The 13,422-nt window shown below is 45.6% G+C and overlaps 1 protein-coding gene across 1 annotated transcript in view; it reads left to right on the plus strand.

Annotated features, from left to right (window-relative positions):
* The window catches only part of SHLD1 (shieldin complex subunit 1), an 84,865-nt gene that overhangs the window by 24,720 nt on the left and 46,723 nt on the right, over positions 1 to 13,422 (plus strand). The gene's annotated exons all lie outside the window — the stretch shown is intronic.

A 13,422-nucleotide genomic window follows, 5' to 3' on the forward strand; every position in this document is an offset into this window, starting at 1 on the left:
TCTCATCCTGGACCCTGTTTTGTGGTTTGGTGTCTCTGCAGAAGTGTGTAGTGAAGTTGAGTCCTTGGTATAGTGGCAGCTGTTGGGTTGTGGGTACAGCTGCCAGGGCTTCTGCAGGGTGGGGACTCGCCCCTCCCACCTCCCTCCTGATACCTTAGAATTTTCAGCTGGGAAACCAGTGTGTCCATAAATTTTAGTTGCTTGGCTTGCATCTCCTCAGGTTAAATTCTTTTTAGAAGAAACCAAAGCCTTCTGCTTCTGTATGTGGCTCAGTGATCTGAACTGGGACAGAACTCTTTGAGAGGAGTTACCCTGGTCAATGCTGAGTATCTGTGGGATTGGTTCCTAGAACTTGCTGTTAGACTGTATATTTTCTGTTAATTTTTAGTATTGAGGCATGTTTTTCTACTCTGGTTTTCACAGAATCTCTTCCTTGCAAATAAATTTGTCAACAGGTGCCTTCTGGCTCCCCAAGTATTTGATTTGTATTTGAAGATGAGCCTATGCAATAATCTACAAATGACTATATGCTGAAGGATCCCAGTTAATTTCAGGTGCTTTAAGCAACATTGCATTTGTAAGCCTGTATTATTTGGCATGTTTGTTAGAGGTCCAACTGGTCACTCACTGGGGGCTGGGGCATTGTCTTCTGCATTTCTGCACCATTTTATGGATTGGGAATGTTATAAAAGAGTGGATACGCATGATTCCTGTTCTGTAGGGTTGATGGTCTAGTTGGGAAAATTAGATTTGCAGTCTTAAAATATAAGGAGACCAAATCAGGCAGAGCACATTTTAGAGTTGCACAGACCAAACTGAAATGAATAAATTCATTCAAGACCATCTATTCAAAAAAGAACAACTATCTTCTTATTTCCCATGTCAGCATCTTCTATGAAAGGATTAGTTGTTGAAGCTTTTACATTCTTCGTGGCTCTAAAAAAAAAAAAAACAGAAAACCCAACTTTTTTTTCCTTTTTTATAAAATTTTTTATAAAAGTTCCCGGACGAGAACAGTGCAGTCTCTGCCCCCGCGCTTGGGTGTTCCTTCCCGGAGTCCCTTGGAGGGGAGCGGGTTGAGCTTTCCTCCCCGCCCCGACCAGGGCTACGGCAGCTGAAGACCTTCAGGACCAGCCACCACCATGCTGAGACCACTCTCCGCACACCTGAAGGTACTGGCAGAGGAACAAAGCCACGCGGGTTCCGGGGCCGAGACCTCCAAGCCTACTCGAATTGGAGTCGAGCATCTTCCACCCAGATCCTCCAAATTCCAGTAGGCGGGGGTCACACCCACCACCTGGCCCCCTGGCGCCGTGTAATCCCATCAGCGGCCAAGACTCAGAGACTATAAAATCCAGATCCCGGACGAGAACAGTGCAGTCTCTGCCCCCGCGCTTGGGTGTTCCTTCCCGGAGTCCCTTGGAGGGGAGCGGGTTGAGCTTTCCTCCCTGCCCCGACCAGGGCTACGGCAGCCGAAGACCTCCAGGACCAGCCACCACCATGCTGAGACCACTCTCCGCACACATGAAGGTACTGGCAGAGGGACAAAGCCACGCGGGTTCCGGGGCCGAGACCTCCAAGCCTACTCGAATTGGAGTCGAGCATCTTCCACCCAGATCCTCCAAATTCCAGTAGGCGGGGGTCACACCCACCACCTGGCCCCCTGGCGCCGTGTAATCCCATCAGCGGCCAAGACTCAGAGACTATAAAATCCAGATCCCGGAACCGCACGGCCGCATTTGCGGCCGCGCGACATCTTAACAGAACTTTTTTTTTTATGACATCTTATTGTCTTATTTCTACTTTGGACAAACTTGCAGGCTATCGAATGTAGCCTGCCCACAGGGCAGAGTCTGGCAAACTCCCCGTGGCGTACCAAATATGCCAAATACCAGTAACAATGATGGGTCTCACTCTCCTAAATAGCCTTGAGTATAATCTCAGGGCTAGGATGAAAGAGACGTTACTGGGGCCTGCTCGAGGCAATCGACGAATAAAATTTTTTATTGAATCACAGTGAGAGCAGTTACAAAGCTTTCGGGTTTAAGTCTCAGTCATACAATGATGAAACACCCATCCCTACCTATCCCTTCACCAGTGCCCATTTTCCACCACCAAAACCCCCAGAATACTCCCCATTCCACACCCTTTCCCTACCTGTGGGGCAGATGATTTCCACATTACTCTCTCTCTCTCCTTTGATTACATTCAATATTTTGACACCAGACCCACCATTATTATTTGGAATTTTATCCCAACACACGTACCTACTGAAAAGGCAGCAGTAGACAATTTGTTTTCTGTTGCTGATTATGAATAACAAATGATGTCATGTGGCCATAGTAGTGGCCGTGTGATTTTTGAATTCTGAAATTTTAACAATTAAATCTGGAGGGATTTCTGCCAAAACCTGCTGGGTTCTGAGATTTGTTCTTCAGTCTCTAGGATCATGGCCATTAGGCTGCTTGATCAGGAACCAGAGAGGCCATTTGTGGTTGGCAACTTGTTGGAGCAGGAAGGAAAGGGCCGGTTCCACCCCATCCCATGAGGCCCCACGTGTCTCATCACTGTGGGACCAAATCTGACTATCCAATGGCCTCTGGAGGATGGCAGCCACTGAACCGCCAAGGGGGAGCAGGCAAAGGGACAGCATCCTTTCCCCCGCCTGGGGTTGCCCAGTGTCAGTAACCTACTGCGGGGTCCAGACACATTTCTGCCAAAAGCCGCTGGGTACCAAGATTTGTTTCTGAGTCTCTGGGACCATGGCCAATAAAGGGCTTGATCAGGAGCCAGAGAGGCTGTTCGTGGGTGGCGACTCAGGGTCTCATTGGAGCGGGGAGGAAAGGGTCGACTCCACCTCCAACCCATGTGGCCCTGCATGTCTTGTCACTGCGGGCCCAAACCTGACTGTTCGATGGCCTCTGGAGGATGGTGGCCACTGAGCCGCCAAGGGGGAGAAAACCCAACTATTTAAAGATAGAAATTAGCATGTGATTTTACATTTACCCAGGTAGAAAGACCAATAATACAAGATTTATTCAGATTTTAAAGGAAACAATTTTTAACTTTATTACTAGACTTCAGACCTCATTTGATTGTGTGTATTCTCAAAATCACCTGGAGAGTTTAAAATTGTATTTAGAAATATTACTCTTGACTATGTTTATTAGTATATTACTAATAAAAAAGGAATAGAGGAACAGTCATAATAGGACACAGATTGCTTCTTAGTTATAATTTCCACTGGTTCCAGTGAAGTTTCCCTTTCATGGGACATCTGAGATTTCCCCACTGCTTTCCCTCTGCCTCTTAACAAGTGGCTGATTCCCTAAATTTGAATTTGACTGGCTTTGTGAAGAGGGGAAAAATTCAGTGAGTTTGGAGGCTGAATCTATGACTTTTCATGCTTCTTTCTTCAAAGAATGGGGTGATTTGCAATGTTGTCTTCCAAACTTGTCATGCATGTGGATTACATGATCAGTTTCTATAGCCCCCTCATGAGAGTAGTAGCCTGGCTAAAGTAGAAATTAGAGATTCAAGGACTAGGAAAGCAAATTTGGAAATGATCCCATGAATGCTAGCGTTTTTCTTCACTTAAGTGTATTTTGCAGGATCAGAATGAATTAGAAAAAGCAATCTTTAGATTTCACTCATCCTAGCCAGGAAATAGGTGTCTCCTGTGACCCCCACAATGCACCCTGCTGTCTACTTCATGCTGTTTACTCAGCCAGTGGACAGAAAAAAAAAGCAGGTACCCTTTTTTGAGTACTGTACATGGAGGGGCTGCTCCAGACATCTTATAAAATGAAGAAACATTTCATTTCCCCCCCTACCAGATCACAGCTACACCCCTGCCACTCCTGTAAATTATTTGTGATCATCCCAATTGTGTCTTCCAGCCAGAAAGATAGTAGATTGGGTAAGGCTCTTGTTTTTCATGTGGCCAATCCCAGTTGGATCCCTGGCACTAAGAGATTCCCAGGAGTGATCTATGAAGTAGATCTGAGCCCTGCCAGGTGTGACCCTAAAACTCAAAGTCCCCAAACAAAAAGCAAATGGGGTCTTCCATATAAGTCTGGAGGTGACACTGGGTATTGATGGAGGGCTATAGAGACTTTAGGGGATAGGGATATGGAAGAGTAATTGTACAACACTACTTTGTAGGTAAACATGAACACTGTCGTAACCATGTTACCTTGGGTATTAAAAAGGAGGAGGAGAAGAAAACCAAAACAAATAGGGTCCTTCTACTTGGAACCTCTTTCCAGCTTTCTCTCTTCTAAAGTGCTCACCCACATGGGCGGGAGCCAGTAAACATTCGCCCTTGTGAATGTGAGTTACAACACGGAGAGTTACAACACAGGAGGTGAATTGAAGGGTACTTAGTCACTTCCAGTTTTAGTCTGTAAACTGGCCTATCACTCTGCAAATATGAACTCAGCCTTCAACAGGTATGAGAGAGTTAAGTTGTTTTGCCACCAGCCAAGAGACCTGGGAGAAGGATTGTTGAGTGTTTTTCAGCATATTAAGTCCTGAGAAGAAAAATAGAAACAGAAAGAATAGGGCGGAAAGGGAAGGAACAGACAGAAAAGGAAGGAGTGTAGAGGGAAAAAAAAAGAAAAAAAGAGATAGGTATGTATAATTTTCAAAACTGCTGTGAGGACCCAAGTATATAAAAGCCCCTGAATGGTCTCTGCTCCATAATATTCTTCATATTCCTGATGTTGATTAGGTAAAATATTATGTTCTTGAGCACAATGTTTGACATGTTTGACCAAGGGCATGTCTAGATCTGTTTGATTAGTTCACATTAGAGTTCCTTTGTCCTTCATGAATATCCAGTCAGGGTATTATTCAGAAATTGCACACATAGACTGCCATTGTCACAAGCCCTTCTGCTCACTATACCTGGCTACTTCTTGACCTGTTTGCCTGTCTCACATGTACCTAGGACCCTTCTAGTCTCTGTCACCAGTAGCAGTTGTACATGGGGCGATAAGATAGTACAACTGGTAGAGTGTTTGTCTTGCCTGCAGTCAACCTGGGTTTAGTTCCCAGCCCCCATTTGGTCCCCTGAGCCTGCCAGGAGTGATCCCTGAGCTCAGGGCCAAGAATAAGCCCTGAGCATCAGAGAGCATGGCCCAAAAACCAAACAAACAAAAAAGGTAACAGTTGTATCTGAAGTCATGTTTCAGTTATCTATGGTGACTGCCTAACACTTCAGTGGTTTAAAACAATAGCTAATTTAGTCTCTTCCACAATTTTGAGGGTGAACTTGGCCAAGTGGTTCTTTTGCTCCCCATATTGCTGACTGGGACTGCACTGACCTAGAAGTTAAACTGTCTGAAATGTTCAGGTTTGTGCATTAATATGACTGGCAGGCCAGAAGGTTAGTACAGGGGTTATGGCCTTGCATGTGGACAGCCCTAGTCCAATCCCCCAGTACCTTATATGGTCCACCTGAGCACCACCAGGACTGATATCCAAGCACAGAAGCAGGAATATGATTGACAGTGGTTGCTAGCCATCAGCTGGGAGCTCAGCGAGGCTGTTAACTGGCATACCCACGTGTGGCCTCTGCTGGTCTATGCTCTCAGAGTATGGCAACTGCATTTCAGAAGGAAAAGCTCAAGTATAAGACACATAAGAAAATAAAAGCAGAAAACTGTTAGGCTTCTTACAAGCTAGCCTCACTTCTGTTGTCTTCTATGGGTCCAAACAGTCATGAGCCAGCTCAGATTCAAAGAAATGACAGAAGCAACTCTCCCCTTGGTGTGAGGATGGCGTGTGTACAAGGTGGGGTGGAGATGGGGGTGGGAATTGATGATAGGCCACCTTACTATTGGGTCAATGCAATGGCTCTTTAAATTTTGTTTGTATGCTCTAAGTTGTAAAGGAATATTCGTAGGCCCAAGATTCTTGCCTCAGAACGATTCTGAAGAGTTATGAGGTATCACTGATCTAAACATCAGAACTTGTGCTTCAGATTTGTCTCATATCTAGTAATGTTATTGAAACATTTATGTAGTATTATCTAATGTCATATGAAAGAAATTATTTTTGGCTTTTTGTTTAGGGGCCATACCCAGTTATGCTCAGGCTTACTCCTTGCTCTATGTTCAGGGATCATTTATGGCAGGTAGCTGGGGACCATGTGGGGCGTCAGGCATCCGACCTGGGTTGGCCAGGTGCAAGGTAAGCACCTCTGCACCATGCTACTGCTCCAGTCCCTGTTTTCCAGTTTTGAATATCGCTGTTACCTATAGCATAAAACACTCTGGTGACTCTGAAATGAGGTGATGCTCAGAAAGTCCTTTAGAAGGGTGCCTGGCATGTGCCTGATCACATGCATCTCTCATCATTGTAAACATCCTGGGTTCCTTCTCTGTGAACTAGGAATAATACCTCTGACTTCTCATTTCCAAGGTATTGGGGATTTCTTTCTTCCTTGTTTACTTCATTGGCTCCATTCTTATATCTCACCAATTTACCAATTTTTGTGTGTACTCAAAGCCACCTTCCACCTTTGGTGAGGAGAATTAGGGATGTACACAAACACAGAGATAAAATAGTATAGGAAAGCACTGATAGAAATTCAAAACTGGGGGCTGGAGTGATAGTACAGTGGGTAGGGTGTTTGTCTTGCATGCGGTCCACCCAGGTTCGATTCTCAGTATCCCCTATGGTGCCCAGAGCACTGCCAGGAGTATTTCCTGAGTGCAGAGCCAGGAGTAACCCCTGTGCATAGCTGGGTAAGACCCAAAAAAGCAAAAAAAAAAAAGTTAAAAACTGTCAAGTGTTTGTGACAGAGGTTGGGAAAGCCACTCTGCTAATTTTTTCTTTTTTGTTTTTTGGGTCACATCCGGCAGGGGTTACTCCCAGATCTGCACTCAGGAATTACTCCTGGCGGTGCTCAGGGGACCATATGGGATGCTGGGAATTGACCCTAGGTTGGCTGCATGCAAGGCAAACGCCCTACCTGCTGTGCTATCACTCCAGCCCCTATTTTGTTTATTGATTTTTAAAAAGGTAAAGTTTCAGTCATCTTAGACTTCAAGTGAAAGCTACAATTAATAACTGGATATAGCAAAAACATGAAGGAGATGAACCTACTTTGTTCCTTCAAAGATAGAAATTCTGAAACTTTTAGGTAGCACAAGATTATATGTTTGAAACAAGTGCAGTGGCTGGAGAGATAGTTCAGGGGCTAAGGCACTTGCCTTGCACACAGTTGATTCCTGTCCAATCCCCAGCACCACCGGTGGTCTCCCAGCCACTGCCAGGAGTAATCCCAGAGTACAGAGCCAGGAGTGAGTCCTGAGCACCAATGTGAGTGGCCCCCAAACCAAACACAATTACAAAGGCAGTGTGAAGTAAACCTACAAATAGACATCTTTATAGTTCACAGTTACTGGCTGTTCACTTGACCTTATCCCAAGTAATCCATCAACAATCAGATGGATACTGTAATGGATACTGTATTATTTACTTTGGGTTGCAAGTACCGCCCAAGTGATGACCAAGAGGCAAGGACAGTCTGCCAACCAGTCAGGGTGCTGAGGAAACCAGGCCCTGAGGCCCCGCTGGATGACGGAACCAAGGCACTAAGGGCCGACTCACTGCAAGGCTCTGTCAGTGACCACACATGCAGGACTGCTGCAAGCTACACCCTCGTAATCATAGCAGTGCTTTGTTGGCCACACTATAGAATTCTCTCACCTATATCACAGGGCCAAGACCTGTGCAGGACAAAGTGAAATAGGAGATATATTTACATACAGATAGATAGAGATAGATATCTTTACATATATATTATTGGTTTAGTTCAGAGCCTCCCCCAATGATGCTTGTAGCCACCTGGATCACACCCAGAGTTCCTGGGATGCCAGGGCAGTTCTGGGGATTGAACCCAGGTCCTGTGCATGGCAGACATGTGCTCCAACTCCTTAAGCCATCTTCTTGGCCCGTAACAGGCTACATTCTCATTTCTGTACGACTTGATTACCACCCTAATCTCATTCTCACCCATAGCATATAGCTAACAAGCCACAGCCCTTGAAACTCAAGAGAGGTTGTACTCCAATGCAGTATTCTTTTTTTTAACTTTTTTTTTTAACTTTTTGGGTCACACCTAGCGATGCATAGGGGTTACTCCTGGTTCATGCACTCAGGACTTACTCCTGGCTGTGCCTTGGGAACCATATGGGATGCTGGGAATCGAACCCGGATCAGTCGCCTGCAAGACAAACACCTTACCTGGTGTACTATCACTCCAGTCCTCTTATTTTAATTTTATTTTGTCACTATGCCAATACAATATTCTTGAAGAGAGGCTAAAAGATATTTGTTCTTTTCTTTATTTGAATGCAGATCCCTACAAGAATTTCATAGGGAAGATGAAAACTTTGGGGGGGGGCCGCACCATGGCAGGGGGGTAGGGTGTGGGAAGAAGAGTGAGTCTCAGATGTGGCATATGGTTTCAGGGAAAAACCTCTTGACTCCTAGGCCACAAAAATCCCATTTAAGGAATAAACCAAGAATGACCAGTAGATGGTGGTATTCTGATTCTTTGGAAGCTCGGCCTTCATCTCCTGCTTCTTTAAACAAAAGAAGATATACTGCCTGCTACTAGGGCTAAATCAGTCAAATTTATGCCTGCTGCTAGAACTAGATCAATCAAATTTATGCCAAACATTGATTAGGTTGAGGGGAAAAGTCCAGTTTATATTCAGTCACCCGGGTGGTTTTATTTGTTCTCTGGGCCACACCTACTGGTGCTCAGAAGCTGCTCCTGTCTCTGTGCTCAGGCAGGGAAAGTCATTCCTCTCAGGTGCTTGGGGAGACTTTGTGGGGCCAAGAATTGGATTCTGGGGCCGGAGTGATAGCACAGCGGGTAGGGCGTTTGCCTTGCACGCGGCTGACCTGGGTTCAATACCCGGCATCCCATATAGTCCCCCAAGCACTGTCAGGAGTAACCCTTGCACATCACTGGGTGTGATCCAGAAAAAAGAAAAAAAATTGAATCCTGCCCCCCTGCAGGCTAGCCTGCACACCAGTCCTATGAGGCGCCTGCGTGGTTCTTACCAGACAATTTAGTTCCTGCCAGTTCAGGATCCGCCACATCCTGCTCACTTTCTGTGGGTTAGTGCAGACCTATGATGTGTTGAAACAGTTCAATTATAGCCTAACATATGGGGTACCCCAGGACTTTCCGGAACAGATGGTGCACTGGATAAAAGTGTCTGTCACAGGCTGGAAAGGGCGCTCAGAGAACCAGAGGGATACTTTGCTTGAAGGAGACCTGGGCTCAAATTGGAGAGTTCCCTGAGCATGACCGGGAGTGACCCCCCAAGTATGGAGTTGGAAATAGCCCCCGAGCATTGCAGGGGATAAGGCACAGACAAACCAAATGATTTTAATCATCAAATTATGTATACCAGTGCTGGCTTACATTTCCTAACTGGCACATCAAATAGGTATTTCCATTAAGCAGCAGGATGTTATTCAATATTGCATGAGATGTCTCCCATTGACCTGGAAGTTGTTGTCTGTTTTTGTGAGTCCAGGGATGGAACCCAGTTCCTCACACATGCAAGACCAATTCCCTGAGTTACATTCCCGGCTCCATGACTTGGAAAATGTGAAATGTGGATCAGATGGATAGTACAGTGGGTAGGGTATTTGCCTTGCACATGGCCAACCAGATTCTATCCCCAACATCCCATATGGTCCCCCAAGCACCACCAGGAATAATTCCAGAGTGCAGAGCCAGGAGTAACCCCTGAGCTTCGCTGGGTGTGACCCAAAAAAGAAAAAGAAAATGTGAAATGTTTGAAAGGAGGGGAAGAGGGGGTGGATGCAAGAAATTCTGCATATTCAAAGTTATCCGTGGTAGTTTGTGTACTGAGAAGAGGCCTAAGTGTTGAGGGTGAAATAAAGCCTTTGCCTTGCCCAGGAGATCTTGGCGGAATCCAAGCAGCAGGAATTTGGATTCAGTGATGATCAGTTGAAGAATAAATAAAGATCTCACCGCACTTACCCCAGATGCCCTTTTCCCTCTCAGACGAGAGCCGGGCCTTGATGGAGAAGAACGGAGGCCCAGAGCCAAGAGCTCAGGCTAGCAGGCCTCGCTCAGTCATCACAACCTTTCCTCTTCTCACATTTCCTTACCAGTCAGAGCCCTGCCCCCCTGCCCTGTGATTCGCCAAGAACTTTTGTCATCTACCAGCTGGTATAGTTTCCATTTTCTTAAAAAAGAGAAAGTGGTAGATCATTTGGGACAGAATAAAACGTGATGATAAATTATTCAATTTTGCTAAATTTGCCATAATGCAGGATTGACAAGATGGGGCCTACAGACCCATCTCTCTGTTAAATGGGGGGAAAGTGCAGCCTTTGGAGGTGGAAGGGCTCTATCATGTTTTTTTGTTTTAATGGTTTTTGGTTTATTTATGGGGAATGGGTACACCTGGAGATTCTCAGGGCTTATTTTTGGCTCTACTCTCAAGGGACCACATTATTTGTTTGGCTTTTTGGGTCACACCTGGTGATGCTCGAGGCTACTTGTGTCTTTGCATTCAGGAATTACCCCTGTCGGTGCTTGAGGGACCATATGGGATGCCAGGGATTGAACCTAGCTTGGCCATGTGCAAGGCAAATGTTATACCCGCTGTACTATTGCTCCAGCCCCCTTGCTGTATTATCACTCTGGCACTCTACCTCTCTTCTTTAAAAAAAAAATGGTGTCCTTAGGTAGGTGAAAGAACTTCTCTTAGCCTCATTTCTTTCCTTTGTTTTATGGGGATAGTAATACATCGATGGGCTGAAGCGATAGCACAGCGGGTAGGATGTTTGCCTTGTGCACAGCCAACCCGGCCGAGCTGGGTTCAATTCCTCTGCCCCTCTCGGAGAGCCCGGCAAGCTACCGAGAGTATCTCGCCCTCACAGCAGAGCCTGGCAAGCTACCTATGAAGTATTCGATATGCCAAACAGTGACAAGTCTCACAATGTTACTGGGCCTGCTCAAGCAAATCGATGAACAATGGGAGGACAGTGATGGTGACAGTGAACATATCCATGTGTTGGACATTCACTTGGAGTCACAAATGACAATCTCCACCCTCACTCTTTTCATACTTTCAGCATCATACTGAATGGCCCATGATGCAAGCACTTATGGATGATAGCTTCACCCTCCCTGTTGGAAATTAAAATACTTACTTGCCTCTCTTTGTCATGTAGTCCATTCCATGGAACAGCTAGTGACTGATGTTTTTCTCATTTTCCTACTATGCCCTGGCGAGGTGATTTATCTGCCATAAAAACCCACGTTCATTTCCACACAGAGCGGTCAGATATGTGGTGTGATAAACTTCCTCTCAAGTGTCAGAGGACGTGGTTCCAGGCCTCACAGAACCCCAACAGTAGATCTTCTGGCCCATGGTGTTGGAGGAACCATTGATGTTCTGAGCATTTGTTTTTTCCACGTCCCTGCAGAATAGGGGAGCTGTGGCATTTAGAGTCTTCTTGCTTCCCATGAGACTCGAGCTGCTGAGCAGTTGGGATCCTTCCTGAGTAACGTCAGATGTTCTTGTTTCTCTGCACTTGGTTTGGGTGGCACAGTGTGAACTGAGTAGCTGGGGTGGGGGTGGGGTTGTAGAATGGGAGCGCTTTTTTTTTAAATCAAGATCAACTGCCTTCTACTTGACACCCCCTCAAATGTGGTGTGCTACTCTTGGCACATCAGTGGCACAGGAAGTATGAGATGTAGCATGGTCGTAAAAGCACCAGTGTGCTCCAGGAATTGTAAAATTTTAAATAGGGTGCTAAAGCTGGAGTTAAATTCTTAACTGGGTGGTGATTTGGTGGTTCGGAGGCATCTCTGCACCATCTTGCTCTCTTCCGATATTTGTGAGTCTCTGGATCATGGCCGTTAATGTGTTTATATGGTGCCCAGAGGCAGCTCATGGGCGTGACTGCCAGGTACCCGGAAACACAGGGAGATTGGGAGAAGGCCCCCATTCCCAACTCTGTGCAAGCCTGGAGATTTCAGTCACAAAACCCACATACCTGGATTTTTCAGTGGATTTATTCTCATGCATGGGGAACTCAGCACAAGCCTGTAAAGGCCAGCTGTGAGCATGGCAGCGATTGGATTCTGGATGTTTGTGGCTGCTGGGGTTCTGTTGGGACAGGTGGAGGGACACACCCATTCCCATCATAAATATTCCTTGCTAAAAAAAAAATGAACTTATTTGTTGGGTAGAACATTATACGAACATCAGTTGGGTTAATTTTATTGTTTGCTGTAAGTTAATTCTTGGTAAAGTGTTTGTTTTAGAACATCAAATTAATAACTCCGTGGAGGAATTGGAGGAGGTGGATTTAATGAGTTGCCATAGTGGCAGCTACAGAACTCTGGCGTGTGTATCATTAGAAGGTACTTCCAGAGGTAGAAATGAAAAAGAATGATTTTTTTTTATAAGAGGTAAGAAATGTTGGGGGTGGGTTTGTTTTTCTAAAACTTTTCATTAGTGATTAAAGTGACAGCTTTTTAAAAAAAATTACAAAAGAACGAGATGTGTGACTAAACTGTAGAAAAAGTCTGAAGTGTACATTTGCAACAAAAATAGGCAAGCTATTTTCATTTCATGAAGTGAATACTAACTAGCATCTAGGGTAAATCAGTGAGATGAACAGATGTGGCATCCCTTGACTAGAGCCTTGGTGTTATTTGCTCTGAATTCAGAGTCAAGTCCTTTATACTTATACTGGCGGGTCTAGTTAGGGGGTCTGATTCGTAGCCATTCCATAGAAATCACTGTGTTGTGTGATGTGGTCTGGCTGTCACAGCCCAACTTGCTCCCAAGGGGAGTGCTACCAAGAAGGACCCAGAACAGGTTTAGCTCCAGGCCAGGACAAATGTTCTTCTAACAACTGTTACCTTGTGTTTTGTAGTGGCTACCTCCCTCTTCCCTTGTGTGTGCCGACAACTCGAAGATTTACTCTACCAGGGCTGAAGGGAGAGCACAGCGGGTAGGACATTTGCCTTGCACATGGCCGATCCAGGTTCAATTCCTAGCATCCCATATGGTCCTCTGTGCACCGCCAGTAGTAATTCCTTAGTGCAGAGCAAGAAGTAACCCCTGTGCATCGCCAGGTGTGACCTAAAAACCAAAAAAAAAAAAATATTTACTCTACCCCAGGAGTTCTTGACCTGGGTGGTTGGGATTTTTCACTCTCAGCGAACACTTGGCAGTGTTTGGAGACACTTGAGTTGTCACGGCCATAGGTGTGCTTGCCAGGTCAGTGTGGGCAGAGGCCAGAGATGACACCGAACACCCACAGTGACAAAACAGCCTCCCGTTTCCCAATAGAGAGAGCTGACCGTGGAGTGTGAGGTCACAAGCATGTAGTAAGTTC

The sequence above is a fragment of the Sorex fumeus genome, unplaced genomic scaffold, assembly GCF_029834395.1.
Source record: "Sorex fumeus unplaced genomic scaffold, SorFum_2.1 ptg000044l, whole genome shotgun sequence".
Classification (NCBI taxonomy): domain Eukaryota; kingdom Metazoa; phylum Chordata; class Mammalia; order Eulipotyphla; family Soricidae; genus Sorex; species Sorex fumeus.